This window comes from Choristoneura fumiferana, chromosome 23 (genome assembly GCF_025370935.1).
Source record: "Choristoneura fumiferana chromosome 23, NRCan_CFum_1, whole genome shotgun sequence".
Lineage (NCBI taxonomy): Eukaryota > Metazoa > Arthropoda > Insecta > Lepidoptera > Tortricidae > Choristoneura > Choristoneura fumiferana.
Window position 1 is genome coordinate 8,385,901 of NC_133494.1, and position 7,053 is coordinate 8,392,953.

The following is a 7,053-nucleotide window of genomic DNA, read 5'->3' on the forward strand; positions in this document are numbered from 1 at the left end:
TAACGCGACAAGTAGGTAATGTTAACATACAATTCATTTTATTTACAGTCCGTCTTTTTTACACACACGTATACACTTATGTTATTGTTGTTATACACACGTATGTATGTTCCAACAATCGGCTGCAATGCCCAGTATTTTTGATACATTTTGCCAAAAAATATTGACGCATTTGCGACGTAAAGTGAGTCGTACTGCGTAAAGTACTTGTACTATTTCTTATTCTATGGTAAGAGGCGCGCGCGTGCACGCCACGCGTCAGTGCGCGGCAACACTGAATCACCTCAACGTGGGGAGGCCCGATATGTACTTATAGGTCGGCGGCGGAATGGCGTAGTGACACCCCCTGGTACGGCTTATTCCGTTCGGAATAAGAGTCTGTTGGATACGTATTTCTGAAACTTTGAATAAGTACATATTTTACACTTGACTGTAAGGTGCTTTAGGGTAATTCTGTAAACGGGGTTATTCCATTTATTTAAAAATTTCTCCTAAACGTGTTGATGTTTAACCACTGGCAGCACTTAAATGGACGCCCCATTTACCGCTCCTCGCGTCTCTCCAGATGATGCGAGGCGCTGACATCGGTTGGACGTGCAATATATATTTTTTTGGATCGAGTGCATTTTCGTGCCAAAAATTAAATACGAAATAACCCAACACCGCTATCTCTAAAACCTGATAAGCTACAAGATTGAACTATTATGTTATGACAAATAATCGTTTTTTGCGAATGACTGTGTCAGTCTAAAAGGCCTAGCTATAGTTTAAATTTTTTCCCGAATTACCACCTTTAGGGGTTATTCCAGTGAAGTGATTCCGAAATAACCCCAGCTTACTTTAGTATGGTAATTGTCTGAGGTATCAAACTTTCAACTTTTCAAGATTTTTATTTTTTATTTGTGGTGTAAGGGGGCCAACCTCCATCTATGGACCCCAAGCCAACCTTACCTGCCCGTGGTGCACCCTGCGTCTAACAGACTGAGCTCTGGCAGCTGGCTGATTGCGGCATAGCGCAGCCAAAATCGGCACAGTTAAGTCCCGGGCCTCGGATGGGCTGCAGCATCGGCGGTGCAATAGGTAACTGTGCCTACGATCGCCAAACTCGCATGCCCAGTGTGGGGATTATGGGCAAACCCCTACCAGAATGAAGCGCACGGCAAAGAGATGGCCCCCAGTTCCCGGTCGCCCCGCTATTCCTTGCCATAGTAGCGTTCATGGTAACGGCGGGGCAGAGGATGCTAAGAATCCCGGGCGATCCAAGGCTACCTAAGTAAACTGACCCTGGCTACGTAGAACGGACGGACTTTAGGACTCTTCTAGCGCAGTTGGAAGTGGAGCTGGAGAACATAAGGTGGCATATTCAGGAGTTAAGTGAAGTACATAGAGAGGGGAGAGGGCACCATCATCTTAGACTCGGCCACCTTCTGTACTTCCGCGAGGATGATCAAACATCACAGGGTGGCGTAGGGTTCCTTGTTAATAGGTCCCTCTCTAACAACATTAAGAAATCTCCAGTGTGTCGAACAGGGTAGCGTACCTGATACTTCGGCTATCAAAACGATGTAGCATGAAGTTTATTTAGTTGCTTGCATACTTGCTTCTTTGAAATGATTATGGTTCACGCGAGCGAAGCATGCTCACTTGCAAGCTTGCTTAAGTGTTTGCTTGCATGCTTGCTTGCTTGCATACTTGCTTGCAAGCTAGCTTAAATGATTGCTTAAATGCTTGCTAGCATGCTTGCTTGATTGCTTGCTTCATTGAAATGTTTATGTTCACGCGAGCGTAGCCGCGGGTAAAAGCAAGTTCAAAATATAAAAGTGACATGGCATTTCTAATTGTTTTATAACTTACTAGTATATCCCGCAGCTTCGCTCCTCCCCTATTCTGCTATTCGGGGCGGAGACAAACTCTACAATCCACACATCAAAGATCATAATAATCTGTCCAGCTGTTCTCGAGTTATAAATGGTGTAACTAATCCAGCTTTGTTTAATAATGTATGTAGATTTAATATTCCTTTGCGGCAAATTTTGAGAACCACATTGCGTTTGTGGGGTTATTTCGGAATACAGAGATTGAAAAAATCTGTAACTATGGATATTACTAACGAAATAAAAATAAAATGAATGAGTAATTTCAGCCTAAAAAGAAATATGAACCTTGAGCCAAATTATAATAAAGTCCACCTTTCAATAACACGCAGAATAACCCGCTATATTCCGAAATAGCTCCTGTGCAAAAAAATAAGTAACTAGTTTTGAATACCAATATTTCCATAAATCAATCATATTTTAGAACTTTTTATATATATATAAGATCGATTAGTGGAAACGACAGAAATATCCTAAGACTTCAAATATAATGTACCAACTTGGAGTGATTAACGAAATTACAAACGTCATGTCAACTCTGAAACATGAAACTACCGTGAGACTCACTCATATTAATATAATGACCCGGATTCCTTCCGTGGATGCTGAGTGTATGAGACAAGACATCGCTTCTTTATTACGTAGGGCTCGTCTACCGAAATCCAACATACCATGCGGGAGCTGAGGGCGTTGCGTGAGTTGCGTAATAATTCGGATGTGTTGGTGTTACCAGCGGATAAGGGTAATGCAACGGTTATCGTCGACACTTTGGTATATCAGGACAAAATTTGTCAATTACTTGCTGATGAGGGTACTTACAAAAAAGTGGCTTATAATCCAACTGCCAGAGTGACGACCAAGGTAAACAAGTTTTTGCAGAGTCTACCCGACAAGAATTTAGTTGCAAAGCTGCGTCCACAGAACCCTACTACGCCGAAAATCTATGGCTGCCAAAAATACACACAAAACGAATTGGCCTCTGAGACCCATAGTGAGTCAAATTGATTCGCCGACGTATAAGCTAGCCCGTTACCTGTCGTCTGTGCTATTGGGGTTTATTAGAGATTCAAAACACTTCGTTGCCTTGTTGAATGATGTCCATATGCGTGAGGATGAACTGATGGTTAGCTTTGACGTTACTTCTCTTTTCACCAATGTGCCGGTAGACGAGACTTTAAAGATTATATCTGACCTATTATGTGTCACTGATTTACCTACCGCGTATATGGAGGGAATTGAGTTGTGTTTGAAGAGCGGCTATTTGGTTTGGCGCGTGATTACTTTTTGCAAGTTGATGGAGTGGCCATGGGTTCACCGATTGCTCCGGTCACCGCCAATATTTTTATGGAGTGGTTGGAGGGAAGAGCTTTAAACAACGCTCCCGTTGTTCCCAGATATTGGTGGCGGTACGTGGATGACGTTTTTGCGATTGTGTCCAGGGAAGTTTGTCGCAGTTTTCGGACTACCTTAACACTTGCACGATAAGGTTAAGTTCACGGTGGAGATTGAGAATGATGGGCAGTTGCCGTTTTAGATGTTTTGGTTATGCGGGGACCCTGTGGTAAATTGGGAAACTACAGTTTATCGTAAGCCAACTCATACGGATCGATACTTGAGGGCAGATTCACACCACCATCCTTGTCATTTGTCTTCTTTGCCTAGAACGTTGATAAATCGAGCCTTGAATATTTGTGATCCAAAATTTGTGGATCGTGAACTGAGTCACGTGAGACGGGTTTTTGGAAAGCAATGGGTACAACTGGAGGCAGTGCAACGTGTGGTGAACGTGTCGACTCGTCATAGGCCGGTGGGAGCTGAGAGGGTTCCGGTATATTTACCGTTTATAAAAGGGGTGACGGATAAAATCGGACACTTGTTACGCCGAAAGATATAGCATCAAGTCGATTTTCTGTCCTCATATGCAGCTCAGACAGTTGGTACGTTCGCCGAAGGATAAGGAGCCCCTGAGTGGCCCGGGGTATATATGATTCCCTGTGCCTGTGGCAAGAGCTATATTGGAGAGACTGGACGAAACGTTTCCACAAGGGTATCGGAGCACATACGCAGTATGAGGAAACAGGACGACAAGGGGTCTGCTGTGGCCGAGCACTCAATGAACTCGGATTCGACGCACTATATCAGATTTGATAAGGTATCTGTTCTTGCGAGAGAGAAATTTTTCATTCCGCGGAAAGTGCGTGAAGCCATCGAGATTAGTCGTCGGTCGAATTTCAACCGGGATAGTGGTTGGACGGTACCTCCGAGTTGGAAAACGGTGTTAAATACTCGTGCTGCGTCATCGGTGTGTGTGAACGTACCTTTACAGAGCGATATTGTTAGTGTTGTGTGCTACTGATGTGTATTTTGTTTCGAACACAGAAACAAACGCGCGCGACTGTCATTCGGTGATATTGACATTGAGTAATAAATTAGCTTCCAAGTAAGTCGGTTGTATCATTCGCTCCATAGCTGCATACTTCTCATTGGCGACGATTTGTGTCTTACCCGCGTGTGTGTGTTGTGTGTGTGTCTTACGTGTCTTTAAATTTTTTTTAAAAAGTCATGTCTTATTTGGGGAGCCTCAATTCTTTCGATCATAATTCCCAAGAGTGGGAGATTTTCCACAGTCGTTTGCAGCAGTTTCTTATTCTAAATAAGATTGTGGAAGCAGGGACAAAGAGTGCGCTGTTACTAACGCATTTGTCCGACGAGACATACCGACTATTGAAGAACTTGGTGCATCCGCGGGACGTTGCCGCCGTCGGATACGACGAGCTGCTAAAAGTACTCAACGAGCATTTTTCACCGAAGAGATGTACGTTTGCCGATAGATGTAAGTTTTACGAGGCGAGGCGTGACGTAGGAGAGAGCGTCGAACAGTGGGCGGCTCGGATCAGGGGATTAGCCGTTCACTGTGAGTTCGGGAGCGCGTTGGACTTGTTGCTGACGGACAAGTTCGTGCTGGGCTGCGCGCCGGCAAGGAACGCGAACGACTGTTCGAACAGGACGCCGCCACGCTCACGCTCGCGAAGGCCATGCAGCTGGCGCAGCAGATGGAGTGCGCGCAGCAGGCGCGCGCCTCTGGAGTGGACGGGACCGTCAAGCAGGAGCCGGTGTACCGAGCGGGCAGCGAGCGCTGGGGCGCCGGCGCCGCCGCCGCCGCCGGCAACCGCGATGCCAGGCCGAGGCTCTGCTCGGTGTGCGGTATGAAGAGCCACGACGCTAGCAAGTGCCGCTACAAAACCTACCGGTGTCAAGTGTGTGGTGTAAAGGGACACCTTAAGAAAGTATGCGTTTCTAAGAAACCTGACTGCCTGTGCATAACGTCGAAGCCGAATTTTTGGCGCCAGAGGTTAATGAGTGCGTTGATTGTAAGGATTGCGAACTTCTGAGCTTGAGGTATGTTAATTATAAACCAATATCACTTAATGTATCTGTTAATCATACGAAACTGGATATGGAACTCGACTCAGGTTCGGGTACTACTGTTATATGTGACAAATTGTACAAAAAGCATTTTGCTAGTCTGCCATTGTCGAAAAGCGATCTGAAAATGTGTCTATACAATGGCCATAAAATCATGCCATTGGGGTTTTTCTCAGCTAAAGTTGTTTATCTGAATAAACAACAAGAAATTAAAATTTACGTAATAGAAAATGGTGGACCCCCACTGTTAGGACGTGATTTTATGGCCAAGTTTAATTTGTCTATTGCTGTAGATAATAAATTTGTCGAACCAGAGCAGAACTCGAGTGAGGTATCCAAGTTATTGGCACGTTTCAGCAACTTATTTAAAGAGGAATTGGGTACATTTAATAAGTTCGAAGTCCAACTACAATTAAAAGAGAACGCGAAACCTAAGTATTTCAAGCCACGTTCAGTTCCTTTTGCCCTTAAAAATAGGGTAGAGGAAGAAATCGACAGGCTCGTTAGCTTAGGCATACTCGTGCCTGTTAATTTTTCGGAGTACGCAACGCCGATTGTACCTGTTTAAAAGAAAACGGAAAGATTAAAATAGCCGGTGATTTTTCGGTAACATTAAACAAGGACATGGTTATCGATAAGTATCCTATGCCGCGCATAGAAGAGGTATTTGCTAAATTAGGTGGTGGGCAGAGTTATTCAAAACTGGATCTTAGCAATGCGTATAATCAGTTCGTTTTGTCTGAGAGTTCGCAGGCTCTTACGACTATCAGCACTACGAAAGGTCTATACAAATATACGCGACTTGTGTACGGACTCGCTAACGCACCGGCTATTTTCCAGCGCGCTATGGAGTCTCTGTTGCTGGGCATCGAGGGCGTCAGCTGTTGGTTGGACGACGTGTGCGTCACGGGGCCGACTGACGAGTTGCATTTAGCTCGTTTGCGTGAGGTTTTAACCAGACTTAGCGACGCAGGTTTAAGGTTGCAAAAAGAAAAATGTGTTTTCTTTAGCAGTAATGTAACCTATTTAGGTTACGTAATAAGTAAAAACGGTCTGCAAAAATGCACAAAAAAAGTTGAAGCCATTAAAGACGCGCCGACACCTACAAATGTAACTGAGGTGAGGAGGTTTCTGGGATTAGTAAATTATTACCGTAGTTTCGTACCGAACGCTTCAAGCTTATTGAGCCCCCTGCACGAATTACTACGTTCAGGGTGCGAGTGGCAGTGGGGCCGGCGGCAGCAGGACGCGTTCGAGGCGGTCAAGCGGGAGCTGTGCTCGGAGCGCGTGCTGGCGCACTTCGACCCCGCGGCGCAGCTGGTGCTGAGCGTGGACGCGGGCCCCGCCGGGCTCGGCGCGCTGCTCGCACAACGCGACCCGCACACCGGAGTTGAGCGCCCGCTCGCGTTCGCTTCGCGCTCGCTTAATGCCAGCGAACGAAACTACAGCCAGATACAAAAAGAAGCCACCGCAATTATATTTGGTGTAAAAAGGTTTCACCAGTATCTATATGGTAGGCAAGAACCTTTTATTTTAAAAACGGATCACCGACCTCTGTTGTCAATTTTCAAAAAAAATAACGGGATATCGGTTATGGCTGCGTCGCGATTGCAGCGATACGCTATCATTTTGTCGGCGTATAACTACGAGGTGCAGTATATTAGAAGCGCAGATAACATCGTGGCGGATTTCTTTTCTCGTGCACCGTTGTCAGATTCGGAAAATACAGGGGAGGATGATATGTCCTTCTTGA

The 7,053-nt window shown here is 45.3% G+C and overlaps 1 pseudogene; it reads left to right on the plus strand.

The window, feature by feature from the left end:
* Positions 1–4,436: 4,436 nt before the first annotated feature.
* Positions 4,437–5,266, plus strand: LOC141441212 (uncharacterized; annotated as a pseudogene).
* Positions 5,267–7,053: the final 1,787 nt, after the last annotated feature.